Source organism: Pezoporus occidentalis, unplaced genomic scaffold (assembly GCF_034315485.1).
Source record: "Pezoporus occidentalis ecotype Australia unplaced genomic scaffold, CSIRO_AGI_Poc_V1 ctg26, whole genome shotgun sequence".
NCBI lineage: Eukaryota > Metazoa > Chordata > Aves > Psittaciformes > Psittacidae > Pezoporus > Pezoporus occidentalis.
This window is the reverse complement of record NW_026914502.1, coordinates 1871442-1891055: the sequence shown is the minus strand read 5'-3', so window position 1 is coordinate 1891055 and position 19614 is coordinate 1871442. Positions and strand designations below refer to the sequence as shown.

The 19614-nt window shown below is 43.6% G+C and overlaps 1 long non-coding RNA gene across 2 annotated transcripts; it reads left to right on the top strand.

The window, feature by feature from the left end:
* The first annotated feature begins 616 nt into the window (after nt 1-616).
* Nucleotides 617-18963, top strand: LOC134166363 (uncharacterized). Of its 2 annotated transcripts, none has more exons than XR_009965844.1 (6): nt 617-1096; nt 1229-1390; nt 2256-2419; nt 13967-14147; nt 16077-16164; nt 18884-18963. It is a non-coding gene; the product is annotated as an uncharacterized LOC134166363 (long non-coding RNA). The 2 variants fall into 2 exon arrangements; XR_009965843.1 differs by lacking the exon at nt 18884-18963 and adding an exon at nt 18439-18840.
* The last annotated feature ends 651 nt before the right edge of the window (nt 18964-19614 follow it).

The window sequence follows — 19614 nt, the reverse complement described above, 5'->3', positions numbered from 1 at the left end:
ACCCTTGCAGCAGAATGCTCTGGTGAGTGTCCTGGGAATTGCTGGGATTTTGTTTTCCTTTTAAATCTAATGCCTTTCCATTCAAAGTATTTGCAGTGCTGTCATTTCTGCCTCTCTGAGGAAGCTGAGGCAGAGAAGAGAGGAATGAATTGAGACAATGCAGGAAAATGGTTTACATTTCAGTCCCTGTCTTTTCTCATCCTAGAATTGTTCCTGTCCTCCCTTCTCCAGTGGAATAGGGTTAGTCGCTCCCTAATATAGGGAAGCCTGCTGAGGCCATAAAATGTTCCTTTCAGATGCAAACTCTAAAAGGCTTTTAAGGCATCTAATCCCAACAGCTAACCTATACGTGTAAATCACACCTCTCTTAACACAGATTAATTCGTAACACATCTGAACTTTGAAAAGGCAGATGTGACTGAAGATCTCCTACTTCCTTATTCCCTGTCTATATAGATAAAACCAGGTGTTTCACAAATTTCTCAATGAGGTCCCACATTTAAAGGTGAGTTAAGACCTTAGATGGGGTTCTTTTTTAAGACCTTTTGGGTTTTTTGCACCCCTTTACCCCTTTCAAATAAGGAGAAAATTCAATGCAAACAGAATCTTGTTGTGTTTGCAAACAAGATGGGTATATTTCCTATGAGGAAAACAAGATTTATTGCTTCTTCCCTTTCTAATCAGTACATTTCTCCAAATAGTTGGCATCATAATTAATCTAAAAGCTGTATGGAATATCAAATGTAAACTTTTACTGCATAAATTAATTACAAATGCCATGCTTCCATTTCTTTCCATTCCTTTTTATTTATAAGGTTCTGCAAACCACTTTAATGGCTTTTCAATTATTTTTTCAATTAATTGGGTTTGGTTTCTGTGCTCCGTTATAGACGTCTGCAAATGACTTTGTGGATGAGTGAGGAGGAGTGGTACAGAAGGTTCTGCTTCCATTCCTTTTCCTGAGAGCTGCTGCAATGGAGTCAAGCACTCAGCATAAATTAAAAGCTCACACACGTGAAATCTGTTAAGTATTTTGTAACTATTATTCTAGCTGTTATAATAGGACTGAATCAATGCTGTAGAAACAATATACTTGGTGAGTACTTGAAGTTCATAGGAATTGCCTTGCTGCCAGAATGGCTCAAAGTATAGGGGTTCAGATTTAGCCCAAGAATCCCACCCAGCTCCTGGACTCTCACGGTTTAAAATGGAATGTGTTCTATTCTAGCTATTAGAAGAAACACAACCAAACCAAACCATATCAACAACAACGAAAACACATCACCGAAAACCAAAACAGAGAGGAAAGTTTGAAGACATCTGGGGCAAAAATTCAGACGGGGTAAAATGCCTTCATTCACCCCAGCTCTCAAGTGGCTTCCCAGAAAAGGTATGGCCTGTCACAGCAGCTAGGATACAGTATGCAGTCACACAGTAGAAGTTGCTTGTGATGCCACACTGCCTTTTGAACTGCTGATTGAAGTTTTTAATTGCTGAAGTGCTGTGTCTGAAGACAGCCAATATTTGATGTTCCAAGAGCTGATAAACATTGCCTGTGACCCATAAAACTGTGGGTTTTCTCTTGCAAACAGCCTGCAAGAAAAGGAGAGGGAAAAGAAAGCCACTATTTCTTTTCCTAGGGGATGAGAAAGAATCTGCATCCCACTGGTAACTCGTAAACCATTTGCTTTGGTTATTTCTGGTGTTTGGCTTCCTCTATTGCACTGCATAAGTCCTACGTGGCCTAACGATGCTCTTGTGAACGAAAGAGCAGTGCATGGCAGGTGGGAACCTGTTCAACACTGCAAAATGTCTATGGAAAGGATAAAAGTTCTTGAAACCCATTATTGTTTTCTGAGCTAGCTGGAGGTTCACTCAGCAGGACTACCAGCCACAAGCAGCGGCCTGAAGGAGGCACATTCAGTTTTAGCTGAGAGTGTGCTCTGCTTCAGAGGCAGGCAGACCGAAAGCTTAGCTGATCGTAATTAAGTGAACTCTAAAGGCAACAAGAAGGCTTGTTATGGCATGTAAAACTATGGAAGGGTTACCAGGCTTCACATTTCTTCCACAAAACCAAACAGAACATGAGCTTCTTGCATAAAATCAGGACAAATGCAGGCGCCCATCAAGAGTTTCAGAAGTTTAAATGCCCCTCATCCTCAGAACATAAAAGGTATCAATATTGCAGTTGTTTTTATAAAGAAATGCCAGTATTTCATATTATAAATAGAAACTTTAATGTCTTTTCCCCTCAGATCTGGAAATGAAGCACAGACTCCTAGCGGTATAGAAGGAAAAAGGTGAAGGCTCCCTGCAGACTGAAATGCAGAGTCTCAGACTACATTTGAGGTCATAAAAGGTGTTACCGAAACCTTGGATTTTTAACAACGCAAGGCTAATGCAGACATTTCCAATTCAGGTGAGATCAATTTGCTGTCATTTTGTATGCACATTAAGTAGTAAAGCACTTGGAAGGGGAGGTAGGAGCAAGCGAATTCATATTCAGTTGAAGACTAATACGTCCCATGTTTCACCACAGCAAGGAGAAAAAGGGGCAAGCTGGTATGAGCTTTGAGCATTGCCTGCCTACAGCAGATAGGCAAGCTGCTCAGGGGAAGCCTTGCATGTTTCCTGCTTTGTTTATAGTACTTTCATATAAAGTGCTATGAAAATATGACTTCATGACTAGAAACGGGGCCTGTGTCTGAAATCTGAAAGTGACTGAGATGGTTCAGAACCAGGCGTGGAGCTGCTATTGAGACTGGGTAAAAAGGACAGGTTGCAGTCCATGCATGCAGCAAGTCCTATGGTTTTATATACACCAAGGACTGTGTTTGGTCTCTTTCACTGCAGCATCCAGGTGTCAAAGTGCATATACAGATGTAATATTCTTATGCTACAGAGAAGAGCCAGCATCTCTGTTTTATAGATAGAAACTGAAATGCAGAATAGTTTTCTGCACACTCCACCACTAACAAATGCTTTCGGAGCCTAAGTTCAACCCTGCTGTACCTCAGACCTCAAGAGAAGCATTTCTGCATCCGAAGGTTGAATTTTAGGTTTTTCAGGAAATACAGCAGAATTTCCAGATCTTAATAAAGTCAGTGAGATATGAGAGGATGTTTTGAGGACTGCGGGGGATCAACTGAAAGTAATTCCTGTGTCTAAAGATGAATGTGATACAGAGTGTGTTCCTCTACCGCAGCCCCCTGAGGATCTGATGTAGTAAGTGTGTCCTGGCAGCAGTCATTCCCATGACTTCTATTACAGTTAAGCAAACCTGACATTCACCCTATCCATCAGAGCAAATGGCCAGCTGCTCTGCTATCAGTACTGTTAGCTTCTGAGATATTAAACATGTGATTCCTCTAGCCTCTGTCTGTTTAGTTGACTGTTGCTTGGGCTAACATTAGTGTAGGACACCAGAAGGAAATGCTACTGATTCCATTTAAGCAGCTCCTAAATAACCATGAATACTTCCATCTTGGTAAGCCTATTGGAAGCAAACTTCAGTGGTCAGTGCTCAAGGTCTTTCACGTGCTACAGCCTGTGCTGGGTGATTCCATCAGTATAAAGTATTGAAAGGAAATAAATACCCACCTATTTACTTCATTCAGAGAGGAAAACTGTCTAAAGTAGGTGGTATGAAATCCTCTTTTCCACAGAGTACAATTTGTTTAGTTAGTGAGGAAGTGAGAACTGCTATGAAGTATTAACTGGTATGAATGCTTCGAGGTATCATCTTGTTGATTATCTCCTAGAAGCAGCAGGGTTTTAAAAAGTTAATTTCCTGGCTGGCTAGCATGCAGTTCTTGGCTGAAAGCAAGCATGCCTGGAACCAAGCAGCACGTACCCTGTTGCATCTCGCTGCTTCATTACATCTTAATTCCTGTCTCTTCCCACCAATCCCAAGATACTTCAGGCTGCTTCACCAAGTAGCTTTGGCTTTTCTTTCTCACTAGCAAACTGTTCCCATGCCCAGGAAAATATGAAAGAGAAAATTGGCAGCTGAGGTGCCAAGTCATTGCAAAAGCAAGATAAATGAATTCACTGAAACCCCAATCATGTTTCAGTAAGTGAGCAGAAAAAAAGGCTTGAGTGTTCCCATGGTAAGTTAAGCTCATTTACCAGTTTGTTCTCTCTTGCCAAAATCCCTAGATCATCTTTAACTGGGGAAGAAGGGTAAAGGGAAGAACAGGGGATGTAAGGTACTGGCGGATGGAAATGTGAAGCGTTCCCTTTGCTAAGGGCATCTTTCCCCAGTTTGTCTTGCTGAGAGACTGGAAGGCCTCTAAAGCCTCTTCTCCAGTATAAGTGCTATTCCACTTAGGACTCATGATGGCCACCTCACTCAGGACAGGAGCCTGTCTCTGTGGCAGCCCAATTTGAGTGGAGCCAGACATCCTTGTTAAATGCATGATTCAGTCAAGCTACTTCTAGCTGGAAGTAAATTCTAAAGACAGAGTAGGCTGGGCTGTGGGGGGGGTTTAAGGCTCTGCAAGAGCTGCATCGATGAAAAGTCCCATTTATCCCTCCTCTACTTGCACTTCCTCTCTTTCCTGCCTAAAATCTTGCTCAGTCTTTTCCTACCTGCCCCAACTGATGATTTCTCTTCTGCACTCCTGCAAAAACCTGGAATTGAGAAGGAAAAGGCAGTGTACAAGCAGCAAAGGCCCTCACAGCATGTAAGGGATGGTAAAGGTATCAGAAAATGGGGGGACAGCCCGCGCCAAACAAATCTCTCCTATTTACTAGACTAACAGCAGAATCTCTGAAGGCTGCTGTTACCCTACAGCTGAATAGGAAACTATATCCTGGCTTCCACCGAGACACACAGAAGACCACAAGCAGGGCTTATGCTAATAGAAATGGCTCTGCAAATAGTTGCACAAGTGAAAACACATCACTGAGGTAGTTGTAATCATGCTTTTTGCCTTCCAAGCTGAGCCATGAAAAGTACTACAGATTAAAGCCCATCCTGGACTGTAGCTATGGGGATTGAGTCAGTCTCACAGATTCAGAGATAGGCTGTTTGTGGGGAATGCGCTTATTCCAGCTGCAGAGGAGGTGATGTGTGAGCCTGGTGAAGGTCTTGTCTTTCGCCCTATGTCTTTCATAGAATCTTAACATCCTTTTCTCTTTGGGTCACTGACCATTTCTGTCACTACTGTACTGGAAAAGTCTGAAGTGGAAGAGTCTAAAGGAGGCTGGGCAGGTTCCTACCCACTATGGCATTTTTTTGCAGTTTTAAAGTTGTGAGTACCAGAAGAAGAAAGAACAGTATCCAGCTGAATGTAAAACCAATATTCTGTCTGGGCTTCCTGTTCTGTGTGTGTGTTCCCTAATAGGCAAACACGGAATATACAGTTTGACATTTCAGATCGCTTGTTTTCTTAGACTAAATTGTTGTACTTTGCAGCCTGTAATAGCCTTAAAAGTGACGTTCCCATAAATATCAGTATGAGTAGTGAGGACAATGGAAATAAGCACTGTGTGATGTGATCCTGCAGGTTTTGTGCATTCTGGTCATGATTCAGCAAAGCATGTTTTTGTCTTACATGCACATATTGAACTCAGCAGGAGTATTTGCATAGTTAAAGGTAAAGCAGTCTACTGGATTAGATCCAGAGCAATTCTCACCTGTCAAGATCCTGTTTACTGCAAGTAACAGGAGCAGACTGTGTAAGAGAGAAACACTCATTTGCACTGGAAAGCACTGCTTTACTCTTCAGAAACCACCAAAGCAACTACCTACATATAACCACAGCTCAGTTAAGAGGGTTCCTCCCAGGCTATAAATACACAACTAACTACTTAAGTTCTCAGTCAGAAACTCTTTCTGACTGTTCCCTCTTTAGGAGCAGGGAATAGTGTTTGATCAGGCAAATCAGATCTCAGAAGTCTTGAAGTAAAGGCCAGGGAGTAATAAAAGCCCTTTCAAAGGGGTTATTTGGAAGTGGGTGTTAGCTGTGTTTCACAACATCTTTGTGCTTTGGTCCGAGGGTGCAAAAGAGTTGCTCTGAGCTGAGCTTTGAAAACAAAGGCAAATCTTACATGCAAATGATAGGTCAGCCAAACCTCCAGGGGATGGGGGTGCAAGCTTGGTGCTTGGGCTGGGCTGGGCTGAGAGCCCAGCTCTCCTCCCACACTTGCCCTGGTTCCCATTGAACCCCCAAGGCTGAAACAGCCTGCAGAGGTTTCAAGCCTGCCCAAGCAGGGAAGTGGTATAGGTGTTGCTGTTGTGTCTGTCTGTCTGTCTGGGATGGAACAGAGTTTCTCTTTTGGGGGTTTAGTGGTTAGATGCCGCAGCGTATGCCTTGCAGTTAGATGTACAAATGAGAGGCAAGCTAGCTGGCAGGAATGAGTGCATACAGCCGCCTGTGCAATGGAGGTTATCATTTCTCTGTTTTCCCTTTTTTCACTTTCTAGAAAGGCAAGGTAAGATCTGAGCCACAGTACAACAGAACTGCAAGAAGGGCTTCTTACAAGCTCTGCTCACTCCATGAGAGAGTTGTCATCTAATCCAAGGGCCTGCTTCTGATTTGGGAAATTGATTACTGAGGTCCCCTGTAAGTACAGTGAATTAAATCTCTGCCATGGCAACATGACCTGTAGTCTAGTCCCTCTTACAGGTGAAAGGATTATTCCTATATCCCACCTGGGGATTACACTTGTGATCTGATTACTGTATCTGCTAGTGTTAGGCCTGCGATGGGAAGCAGGCAGGACTCTTGTCACCCACCAGGAGTACACATACCCAGTGCAGGAAGCAAGAGCAACATCCAGCCACATGTAATCTGGATGTGGCCTTCGGCAGACTGAGGTTCACACATGTAATACCAGAGTGTGAAGGAGCTGACATCAAACGCAGCCATGCTTGCTGTACAGCAAGACTAAAAAGTGACATTTAAGCAACAAAATGCCAGACAGCTCTAAGATAACAGCAATCAGCTGATAGAAAAGACATTATCACAGCAATTTCAAGTGGTACTAGAGCTCTAGTTTCGAGAAGCTGGACTTGCACAAACGCATTCTGATCCCGTTTTATGCTGTCCTGTGAGAAACATCACTGTGCTAATGGCTTGGGTGTTTCATTTTTTGAAAATGAATAACTCTAAGATCTATATTAAGAAAGTAAACAAGCAAAGGTGAGCCTTGTTTCATCTGTGAACACCTGCAAAAGAGACAAAAGGATTGCTGTAAAATGAAGCACAAAACACATCAGAAGCAGGAGAGTAACATCACGGAAGCTGAAGCAGCTGCTGAAGGAGGCGTAGCAAAAGACTTTAGTGATTCAATACCACTCAATCCAGTAAGTCTGTAATTTTGTACTAGCACAGTATCTCTTATGGATAAACAAGGAGACATTTGGACAGGAAAAGAACCAAGAACAATAGCTGAGGCTCTTGGGGCATGGTAAATAGGCTGGACACCCAGAGAAGCTGTTGCTTTTCTGGGAATACCTGCACTCAACCAACCCCACCACATCCTAAGCAAAGCAAACCAGAGTTCAATTCAAGTAAAAGCCCGGAAAAGTTCCAAGTTAAAATGCTGAGAACTTGTAATGATTCCTTCAATTCAAAAGGTTTCACACAGCTCCAGCAAAGCCTAGGCCTGGGAAGGGTGTCCTGACAAAACAGAATCAAATGCGGGTTTTTCCTTCAGGGAAAAAGAAAATAATCAATTGCTTTCATTTATAGCATGTTTAGCTGTAACAAGTCTCAGTAACTTCAATCTGAACTATCAGAAAAGGGAGGAAAACATTCCGGCCCCGTGTTCAGAGGCATGGGAGTGCTTGGTTAGATGGCTGAGTCAAATGTTAACAGTCCTCCACTGCCAGTTAGGAGGGATCACTGTGCCCCTATCCAAATGCTCTCAACTGGTGCACAAGGGCTGCTCTCTGTAATGTCCCCCAGTCTCGTTTTGCATGTAGAAACCTAACTTAACTTTTCCAGGGCAGTCAGGCACAAAGAGGCATGATTTGTAATATCGGATAGATACCAGAGGAGCTTCCCAAAGAAAGTATTCAACAATTTCCTCCTCTCTGTGCCTGGGGTGTGCGGTGGGGCAGGTGCTCTGGGAGCAGAGCCACAAGATACCTCAGCCCTGCGATATCTGCCAAAACCCACACATCACCGGCACAAGAACAAAGTGGCTGCTCGCTGCTTCTGCAGGCTGTTACACACCGGCCCTCAGTGTGCAGGCAAGCAACAGTTTCTTATGCTTCATTGAAGATGGCAGCATCCTGGTTAGTACAGGTGGTACAACCAGGGGAAGCTCTGCTTAGGAGAATGCTCACCAGAAAATGTCAGCTAGCAAGGAGGACCATAGCTAAACCAGCTGCTGAAGAATTCATAGAATCATAGAACAGTTAGGGTTGGAAAGGACCTTAAGATCACACAGTTCCAACCCCCCTGCCATGGGCAGGGATACCTCCCACTAAACCATCTCACCCAAGGCTTCATCCAACCTGGCCTTGAACACTGCCAGGGATGGAGCAATCACAGCTTCCCTGGGCAACCCATTCCAGTGCCTCACCACCCTTACAGGAAAGAATTAGTCCTGAGGATCCTGAAAAAACAGCTGACCGTGGCCACTGCAAGCTCAAAACCACGGCGTAGCTGTTCTCTGATGTGAGTTCCCGTTATACACCTCCCAGTCTTTGTTTGTTATTCCTTCACTTACTTACAGAGGGAAGTTACAGCGTAACTGTGAGGTGTCTGTTGATGCTGAGTTTTTGTTCTATCATCTACTTAACTGAAGAACACATCAGTCCTCCTTGCTTTAACTGGAGAACATTTTTCTCAGCAGAATCATAGAATAGTTAGGGTTGGAAAGGACCTTAAGATCATCTAGTTCCAACCAATTGCTTAATAAGTTCAAACAGATTTTGTTTAACCAGATGGAGGAAAATCATAGCACGTATCTGGACCCTGGCTCAATGAATTTCCAGCAAAACAAGGCTAAATGCTAAGGTCGAGGGACCTTGCTTTTTTAAAATGTTACTGCTACTTATGTAGTTTAAAGCTTCTCATCCCTTAATCCCTTCAGAAATGCCCTCATTATAGCATAGAGTTGGTGTATCTCTTTTTTTCCCACTGCAATCTGAAACATCAAATTATGAGTTGGCAGTATTTATTTATCATATTTGTACGGATTATCCTTATACCATAAAGGTCTCTGGTCCCTCTTGGGTATTGTGAAAAAAACCTAGCTACATGGAGAGATTTGTCTAGGACTGAATGGAATTCAGTTGGGATCATTTATTTCTCCTGGTCCTCTTACTGTCTTGCTTGCCAGCTGTGCTAAGAAATCACTATCACCAAGTCTGAACACAACCTGCATCCCTGCTTTGGCTGACAGACACTGAACTGACTGGCTCAGGTGTGGCACCATGGGCTTTTCTTAGGCTTCTCCTTGGTTTCATAGCACTGAAATCATCCTTGTGCAAATTGGAGACATTTGACTTGAAGTAAGCAAAGACGCATAGCCGTGCAGGAGCACAGTGAGTGAGTGGCGCAACAGTTTAGGCTTGGTATGTGACCACAGAGAACTTTGTCATTTTTATGTGATGACTTTATTCCTACTGTTGTCTTCATTATGACATTTGTCTGTAGCTCCTGTTGAAGCACAGTGTGCTCACATAATGAAGAGACATACCCCTGTTTAAAAGTATCCATTAAAAATGAAAGATGGTTATATAATGCACTGGTTATCTCTGCGGGTCGGAACAGATTTAAGCTTCTTTGTAGAAAACTCTGTTCTCTCATCTTAATTCTTTAATGTTCTTAGAGCTGATATCCAACCGCAGCCCAAACACACAGAATAATTATCCAGGATGCTAAGCCTGATCTTTCATCATGACAGCTATCATGCTGCTTTCCATTAAGGAAATGTTAGAGGCTTTTATCAATATAAATCAGGAGGTGCCTAAATCCCAATCTCTCTGATAATACAGATCCCTGTGATCTTGAACTTGCCTTGTTTCTGCATCACCCACCACCTACATTAGTGTTTCTGCAATTATCGGTTCTGATTAGTAATGTAGATTGGAAAGTTGATTTACATTTTAACACTTAAAAGATGTTCACTTCTGCTCTGGAAGCAGAAGAAATATTACCTCTACTGACTTAAGGCACTGGATAATATAGCTCTCCGTGCCTTTAGCACAATGATGGCTAGGAATGAAACAGTGGTTGATCACAACACTGATCTATTCACACTGATTCTAATCTGACATAACAACCTGGCTATACATATTACATCCTGAGAGTACAGGGACTGAATGGTAGACCCTAAGGAGCTAATTCACTTTACTTAGGAAAGAACATATAACTGTACCCAGCTGGCTGGATTTCAGTATTAACTGTGGAACAACTGAAGAGGGTATCTTGCAAAGGACAAGCTTGTGTTGTGACCCAAGAAGTAAATAAGCACCATAAATACAGCTATTATTACACATCTGATATATGAAGAACTGGAAACTAGTCACTTGGCAGCTGTGAATTCTTATCCAATTGGCAACGCAAACACTTCGTTAAGGTTGCTCGCTTTAGATTCACTGTTATACAGAGTCACAGTGCCATCTACAGACCACATACGGATTTGAACAGCTTTCAGGTCCTGGAGAACAGAGAAGTCTTTGTTGTCATACTTAACGTTTCACACATTACTCCTTGAGAACACTGCTTTTCACTGAAACAATGCCTTGCTTTGTGGTTATTATGATACAGTTTTGAACACGGGCCTATCATTTGCTTTTATGGGGTTTTTTAAAACCTGATTTTTTCTTTTTCCCCCTGAAACCTGAATATGAGAAAGCAAAGTAGGCTGGGGACTGGTGCAAGCAGGCTTAAACAAAACTAACCTGACAGTCGAATCCTATCCCTGAAGGACTTGCAACCTGAACTGCAGCTGTGATGTTACACACCAGAAGGCATGCAAGGTAATCCTGGTGAACTTCCAAGCCAATGCAGGTGGCATATCCTCTCCCTTGCTGTCTTTAGCAGGGAGGGGGGTAGGAATCAGGTAGGAAGCCCTTTGCATTTCCAGCCTTCGTAGCAGGAGTTGTGTTGGGAAGCCTGTCTGCTCAGTGCTGGCTAACGCGCTCTTTCCAAGCAGGCAGCTTCACGGCTATTACAAGGAAGGGAATGCTGCAGGCACAGTGAAGCGAGTGTCTGGGGAGTGTTGCTTCTGCTCCTCTAAGTAATCTGTGCGGAACAAATGCTTGCCCAAAAACCCTATACCAGAAGGACCAAGGTTAACAATCTGGGATGAGCAATGGAGAGAAGGAATGTGGTTTGGGGTTGGTTTGGGGGGTTTCAGTTAAATCCAAGAGGTTTCATTAATGGCTAGTCGGAATTTCTCTGAGACCTGTAATGTGTGCAGAGATCTGCCCCTATGAACAATCACCTGTGGCTGTCAGAAAGCTTGGAATTCCAGTGGCCTCAGGGTGAAGAGCCAGCACCAGGAGCTAGGCAACATGGTCATAGGTAGGTCATCCATGGCCATAGTTTGTGTAATTCCATCAGGCATCCAAAATCAGTTTGGTTATGTCTCTGTGGAGAAGATAGAAACATTCAATCCTCAAAAGAGCACTCGGGACCACAGAGGTGCTGTTATTTGTGCTTACACTTCATATTCTCCGTGCTTTGAAGAAGGGGAAGGAAGGTTTGGAGCCCTGGGAGGAATTATAGATTACATAGGGAAGCCCAGCAATTCCACTGTACTAGCAATCCAACATCCAGCTCTTCTCAGTATCTGTAAAGCTACCTTAAAGTTGAGATGACGATTGTCCCCATCCCTCCCAATTTGGTACTTTACACTAGATGCTTGAATACATGTGTCGTCTTTTCATACCATGCAAGTTTAACAGCTATTTTTTCTTCCCTTTTCAACAGTATAAATGGAGATGGGGTAACTGCATGATAACAATGACGAAGTGGGTTGAAGGAAAACCACTGGCAGGCAACACTGGGCATATCTGGACCCTCATGTCTCCCAAAAGTAAGTCTCTACATCTTCCTGAAGAAGTTGCTCTTCTCCTGGCAAAGGGAGACCATGCGGTTTTGTTGCTCCGGGCATGAGCATGTGAAGGTGTTTAGCTATCATATCCTGCTCTCACTCTGTTGGTTTTGTCTCATGAAAGGGTTCTTTCCCTTCTGGAAATGAAGGCAGGACAGTGAGAGGAGCTTGACGACTGCCACAGCCAGCCCAGGATCACCCTTCTCCAGGAAGAGCAATTGTGCATATCTGCATCCCTGGGTTTGCCAGGTGATCACCACGCAGAGTAAGTCTCTACCCTTCCTGAAATGGCTGAGCGAATGTCTGTGTTGGGAGCATTCCAGGATCGTGGAGCCAAAGGAAATCTGTGATAAAGAGCATACCACTGCTTTTTTGTTCATGCAGTTGCTGTGCAAGCCCAATGGCAGCCCTGCTCCTCCTGCACCGTCACAGTGATGGCTCTGGAGGAACCGTGCTGAGCTGGGTGTGCAAAACCCTGCTTTGCTGGCTTGTTCCTGTTCTTTCACAGGTAAGAATCTGTTTGGGGTTTCTTTTCACTTTATACAAGAATAGAATTGTTCCATGAAAATGGGACATACTGAAATTGCAGGGCTGGCCTTAGCATCCTGCTGCAGTCCTCAATCCAAGGAATAAAGTCCAAGCAAAAGGGATGCAGTGCAGTTGGGGTTATCAGTCACCACCAGACACTGAGTGCCATGTACCCAATAACTCGACTCTTTCCCATGATGATAAGAAAGAGCCTTCCTTTTTTCTCATTTAACTCAGCTGAGTGAAATGGAAAAAGGGGAAACAAAATGACAGCATGACCCAGTCAAAAGAATTTATGCAAGGGAGCCCTGAGGAAGTATCTTGAGCTCAATCTCAAGTACGGATCATGTCCCTTCGTATGCCTTCATAGGGCAAGCCTTAGAATGGCAGTAAAAAACACTCTCTGCCTTTCGATAGATATGTAGAGGGATGTGCATTGCTTAATTATAATGCACTAACATAGGCAGGAGATCTCTTTGTTTTGTTGTTTTATGCCAGTTACCTTGTTGGTTCCTTCTTAGTTTTTATGCATAATTTAGTCACAGTTCAAAAACAAATAAGTGGCCAAATTCCATAACATTATCCAGAGATACGGTTTCTTTCCCGTATCTTTCCCTTTCTTATGAAAGGAATCTCTCCTGTGTTTTGGGGGCCTAAAGTTTAGCGGTTGAGTACCTTTCTAAAGCCAAAGTCTACCTGCTGTTTGCCCAATATGAAACGTAAGCACTGAATATTTGCCTGTAAGAAGCTGAGCAAGGTGTTATTTTATGGAAGTTTTTGAGGAAAACTACCGAGCTCCTTTCAGTTTGACAGAGCACTTCAATGTGGCAAATCAGCATGAGAGACCTTCTGTATTCTTCAGTAGTCAAGAAATAACTCCACGCTGCAACAAAATGCCCAGCATGTAGTAAAGAGCAAGGGCTGTGGAGCAGAGGAGTCGAATTGGGCTCTCTTGGGGAGAGCACAGGAAACCAGATCTACCTGATAGTTTGCTGATAGGTCTGTTAAAAATCACTTTTCAGTTTGAGACGAATAATACTCAAATTGGGTAAAACCTGGTTTGGGTGTAAATCCAGATGTTCCACTCGTATGGTTTTACAATGCTGTTCAAGAGTTGCTCCATGGCGATGGGGACAGGCTCGGACCAGGCAGGTCCTGCTGGGACCAGTGTGTCCTGATGGGCCTCGACTGAAAACAGCCCCGTGGTGCTGGCTGCTCTCCCCTGGGGGCACCCAGGGCCCCTGACAGCTGTGCCAGCCACACCACGTCAGGGCTGCTCTTGGGGCTCTTGCAGTTTGTAACTGGAGAGTTTCTGCAGTGCATTTCCTTTTGCTTGGTCCTTACTCCAGTTAGTGAGCATTTGGGGGATTTTGCATCTATTTTCAGTGGTGTCTTACACTTTTTTTCCTCATAGGTGAGAACCAAGGTCCTTGTGAATTCATACCCAAACAGATGTCTTCTCTACATCACAGAAGTGAGGCAGTGAGCTGCGAGTAGGGCAGACTCAACAAAACACACCAGGAAGGGCTTGCCAAGCATACTACCAGCATGTCAGGTTGAAGAGCAAAGAGCTGAGACACTGGGAAACTTGCATGGTAAGATTTATTTTGCTACTTTTTAATGGAGCACATCTATATACATAGATTATAACAGTCTTTATGTGATCGCATTTTCTTATCCTTCTCTCCTCTACAGGAGTTAAGTGAGCTTTGCTGATAAACTCCCTAATTTCCAAAGAAAAACTCAAGTTTTCATACTGCTAATTTTCATTCTAGCTTTGTTCTTAATGATTAATTTAACCAGTGTGGTGGAGTTATTTTCGGAGACACCGAGTCAGAGAATCATTTCACACAGCTTTCATGCTGTGAGATGGAGCATTTGGGTTTGAATATGAATTTGATAGTAGCAACACTAGCAGTGGGAAGCTTTTTCTGCCAAAGGGAGTCAAAATGAAACAGAACTGAGAACTCCATCAGCAAGAGTTAGTCAGGTACAGCTGTGCTGCCATAGTTCAGGTCCTTTCTTCTTCCCCTCTTAATCAAGTGATGGAAAGAGTTCCTGCCTGGCTCAGCAGTTCAAATCCAAGTCTGCTGTAAAAACCTAAAGCCCTTGATAAATGTTGGCGTCTACTAATTTATGTCAAGAGAGCAGAGGCTGGCTAACTAACCTGGTGATCTAGAAGAGCTAATTTTGGCTCAAGAGCTACATTCTAATCTGGTTTCTTAAATCTCAGTCTAATTCTTTGCAAAATAATGAAAACTAGTAGAAGACCAGCTAGGGGTTAGGGGGAATGTTTCTCACTGAGACAAGGGGGTGCCTTCACAGGTTAATAGTAAGCTGCCAACATGATGCTCTTAGGCTCAATAGAAGAGGTGGGCATTCTCACATGGACACCCTAGTCAGAGTCTTGTCAAATAGTAAGACAAAAACTACCAAAGACAGTTTTAGAGGGGAGTTACATTTGATGTAGCACGCAGCAGAAATATATAGATGTGATTAAGGGTAAGTGGGGTTTGTCATCTCTCACAGCTTTATTTGCACATTTCTTAATAGAAAGGCAGAATTTTGGGGATATTGTGAACTGACTTCTTACTGCATTTCATTAATTATGTGGTATTTGAGACCAGTGCTGTCACAGGAGCTGAATTATCAGGGTGTATTATGGTTTACGTGCATCGTGACTGTTAAACAGGGGTAGGGAGCTGTTTCTGTGGAAACAAATGTGCTTTCTATGTCTTGAAGACAGTGTTATCACAGTAGTGTAGGCCTGTTACAAGAATGTTGAAGTGTTCTGCTCCCAAAGATCTATGCCATTTAGGATGGATTGAATGAACTTCAAGTAAATCATTTTCCTGGTGGAACTGGTGTTTCACTGAGGCCTACAGTGGGATTTCGGTGGCATCTAGCACCTGGAATGTGCTTCCAGTCAGCCTGAATTGTTCCTCTGCATCTGCACAGTAGCTAAAATGTCCAATGCCAGTGGGATTCCACACCCCTCAAGCATCTCTTCCCCCTGGCTGATCAAAGTCTTTCAGGAGGCGCCAAGGTCTCTTTGAGGGGCCACTTTATGCCACCAGTTTCTTCAGTTTAAAAACGCTGAAAACACTTCTGAAAGCAAGGGAACCATTTTTTTGTTCAGTTTTCAGGTTTTCTATCATTTTTTTCCCCAAGAAGTGTATTAATTTAAATACAAAATTGGAACTCCTATAAGCCCAAGGAGTGATCAAATACAGATCAGACATCCCTGACAACAGGGCTGCCGGTGAGAAGGAAAATGTTATTTTGGGACTTTATCTTGCAAGTCAATTTTTTTAGGCAAATCCTAGGCAATTTCAAGACCAAACCCCACTATTACACATACTCATGTATTTTATAACCTTTTGTAATTGTTTGCTTCTATGAATTTTTAATCCTGTTTTTTAGCACAGAGGAGTTTACATTTGGAAGGATCGTTTTCAATTTACCTGTATTTATAAAAGCAGACACTATGTTGAGAGGGTTACAAATCATTCTTTTCCTCTTAGGTTTACATTTGATTAGAAAGCTAACAGCAGAGCTCTGGAGCCTTGGGGAATTGTTCTGGCACTGCGCCGACAGCTCTAGCAGTAATCAGTGAGTAATAGACACACAAAGTTTCTTCCTGCATTTACATAATGCTTTTTCTTTTAGTCTAAAGTAAATCTTGCCATCAACAAGTATCAAACCCCCTTTGCACCCAGGTACAATACGCTGCAAAAGTACAAGCGGGTGTAGATATTATGCTACAGTTGCGATTCTTTCACAATTAAGCCTCTTTTGTTACTGTAACTGTACTTGTGCAAAACCCTCTGTTGGTTCCATTTGTATAGTAAGCCAAAGTATTGTAACTGCCTAGTGGCACAGCTCAATGAGAACTCGAATTTTCAGGAAGGAGACTTAGCTAGTATTTGGGTTGCTTCTTGTTTTCTTATCTTGTCTATCTTGTTACGTGGTCAGAACACAAACGACCCTTCAGCTTCCTATTTTATGCACTATAGTTTTCATGCACACCGGCTTTGCTTTTAGCTGCTTTTGATGACAGCTTTCAGTCGAACCCTGATCTCCCACACCCTCCTCAGTTATTCACTGAACACTTAACCCTCAGTACTGTCAAGCAACCCAGGTCTTCCTCCAAAGGGCACGCTCGAGAGCTTTGCTGTGCTAGAGCTGCAGCAAGGACAGGTTATAGAACCAGAGCTCCAAATGTGCATGCTATTATGAGGTGTCGCAATGAAAAGGCCCCACTAAGGCCCTTAACAGGAGGCAAAACTGAAACTGCGTAAAGGTAGCAGTATGGCAGATACATGGCCAACCAGGGCTTGGCCCTGCTACCAGAACGTTGCAGGTCTTGTTTCTGTAACAGCAAGAGTAACTAATCTGCTCTTCTAATGAAAAGGTTTCATTCTGTTTGAGGCAGGAGGCTATCCTAGGAACTGTGACCTCCTGCAGTGGATGAGGAGGAAAAAAACCAACCTGATCCTACTTTGGAGCAGAGTAAAATGATTTTAAGATAAGATTCACAACAGCAACAGTTTGGATTAGTGTAGCTAGGATATACCTGGTAATTCCCAGAGGCTCAGCCTGGTGTGACTGGCTCAACATCTCAAGCCCCACTGTCTCAGGGCATCACTGCCATTCTGCCTTCCCAGGCCTCTTATCAGAAGGTGAACGGAACCTGGAGCAGTTCTTGGTCTTTTTTTGCCTCCGCAGTGAAAAGCCCCTATTGTCACAAACCATCCACAGCATGAATCTGAGGGGGTTCAAACTCTGTCACTGCTACAAACGTAGCCAACATGAGAACGAGCTGTAGGTGAGAAACAAGACCACGCTCGCCTGCTGTGGTTTTCACCAGGCAGGTTTACAGCAGCTTGCAGGAAAGGGCTCCTTTGCACTGACTAGAAGCCCTATCTCTATTCCAGATGCACAAATGTTATTACGTCATGCAGTATCCCTGCATGGGATAATTCACCGAGAAAGACTCTGCTCCTAGCTGTCATGTAGGCAGCAACCCTGCTAGTTCTTTTCTATTCAAACAAGAGCCTCCCTTAACATCAGGCAGTCTAGAAGTCTCTATCAGTGAACAGTGGTGAGGAAATCCAGTGTTGCTGCCTCTCTCCATCTCCCTGGCCTATAAACTGAAATATACACAGATTTCATTGCAGTTAATACCACCACCTCCTATTTCTGACCACTCCTGAGACACAGGCTGGGTACACAGGTTCCTGAAAGCCAAAAATACTCGCTAAATTTGTTAAGCCAGAAATACTTGTTAGGAAATGCTTGCTCAGAGTTTACAGCTAAAACTGGCCCACAGAGATACAGTTATGTGATCCCAGCATACATGGTGAAGATTTGATACTGAGTGGTACAAGTCATGGTGAAGCGCATGGCACAGGTTTGTGGTGGTTGAAAGGGACATCTCCCAGAGCCTTCCAGGTATTTACACAGGTATGCCAGGCTGCAATCTGCAAGTCCTGTTTTGTCTTTGCCAGAGCCTTGCGTTTTTGCCCTGAACTAGCCCATAGTGCCAGAGCAAAGCATATATATGTAAATATATGTATGCATGCAAGACACAACGTGGAGTTCCTGTGCCTGGCCACCAAATTCATGTTTGTGGTTTAGTGACAGACCAGACCATATTTACAGCTTCTTTCTTGATTCTCCATCTATTTTGTCTCGCTCCTTGTTCTGTTTCTTCCAGTCCCCCCCAGTTGTTGCTCCTGCTGCCCCACACAGAATCCCCTCTTCATGCTTTGCTTGCCACTGGCATGGTTTCACCAGAGACCCTGCTCCCTGCTTCCCCGTGCTTGATGCCCTTTGCCTGGGTCTCAGTATCAGCTCAGACCTCACCATATCTTTCTTTCCCAGAGCTAGTTCCAAGTTAGTGAAGAGCACTGATGAAACAGAAGCCTGCTGACTTAAGGACTGGTGCCAACACTGCAGCTGCCATGGAAAGGAAAAGGCCAGGCAAAACCAAACCTGGTGTTGCCTGAGGAGGAAGGGGGTCAACACTATGGATGGTGACTGCTGCGGAAAGGAGCCCCCAACCCCCATTTCTGCTCAGGCACTTTCTCCCTCTCTAGGATTTTTTGCCATCAGAGAAGCACTCTACTGAGCAATCAGTGGGCAGAATGTTGCTGCTCTCTCCCTTTAAGTAACTTCTAGTTTCAGACCTGCAAGATCTACTGAAATTACTGTCTTCTGTTTCAGCAACTGCCTAATGAGGTCTTTAGGGAAAACTGTGAAGAACGTGTAGTCATTACCTTCCTGAAAGAGGAATTTGAAGTTGTTGCCTATCTGCTTTACTTTCAAGGCAGAGGAGAGAGAACCTACCTGAAGTGGGGCAGCACTGGGGCTGAGCAGCTGCTGCTCCTCCTGCTTTGCAGGGCTGGGCTTCTGGAAGAGTCATTCACATCACAATACCTCATGCAAATCTTTTGTTCATAAGATGAGTAGACAAAAACCACAGTTTTAACCTGTAGGAAAATAAAGGTGTGTTTGATAACAAGAAGAACCTTTGCCACATGCCTCTAAGAACACTTGCATGGTGAGAGAGGAATATTTCCCCCCACTCTCACTATCCCCTTGGGGATGGGGACTTGTTTTATTGGCAGCCTGTGGTCATTGCAGTACAGACCTCAGCTTTCCCTTCACCCTGGAGTTGCCATTTCTAGGCTTTTCTCTTAGGGGAGCCTTTTTTTCTAGCTCTCTAAATGTCTTTGACACAAAGGTGAACCTTTTTGCTTTATACCTGAACTAAGATGCCATCTGGAAATGCTCTTATTGTCATCCGTGATTAACTTTTGCAGTTAAACATGCTAATAATATAAGATTTTCGTATGTATAAAGTTGTCAGACTAAGAAACATGAAAGTCACAGCTGCACATACAATATTGCTGCTCTTGCCTGCTAGTGTTGTGTCAGTATTTAGCACCCTGTGGTCAGGATGCCACTGCTCACTGTATCTCACACTTTGTTTCTCTACTAAAATCCTTCTGCTGTTCTACAGCTTATTTTGGTCACCTCTGTTTAAACCTCTGCATG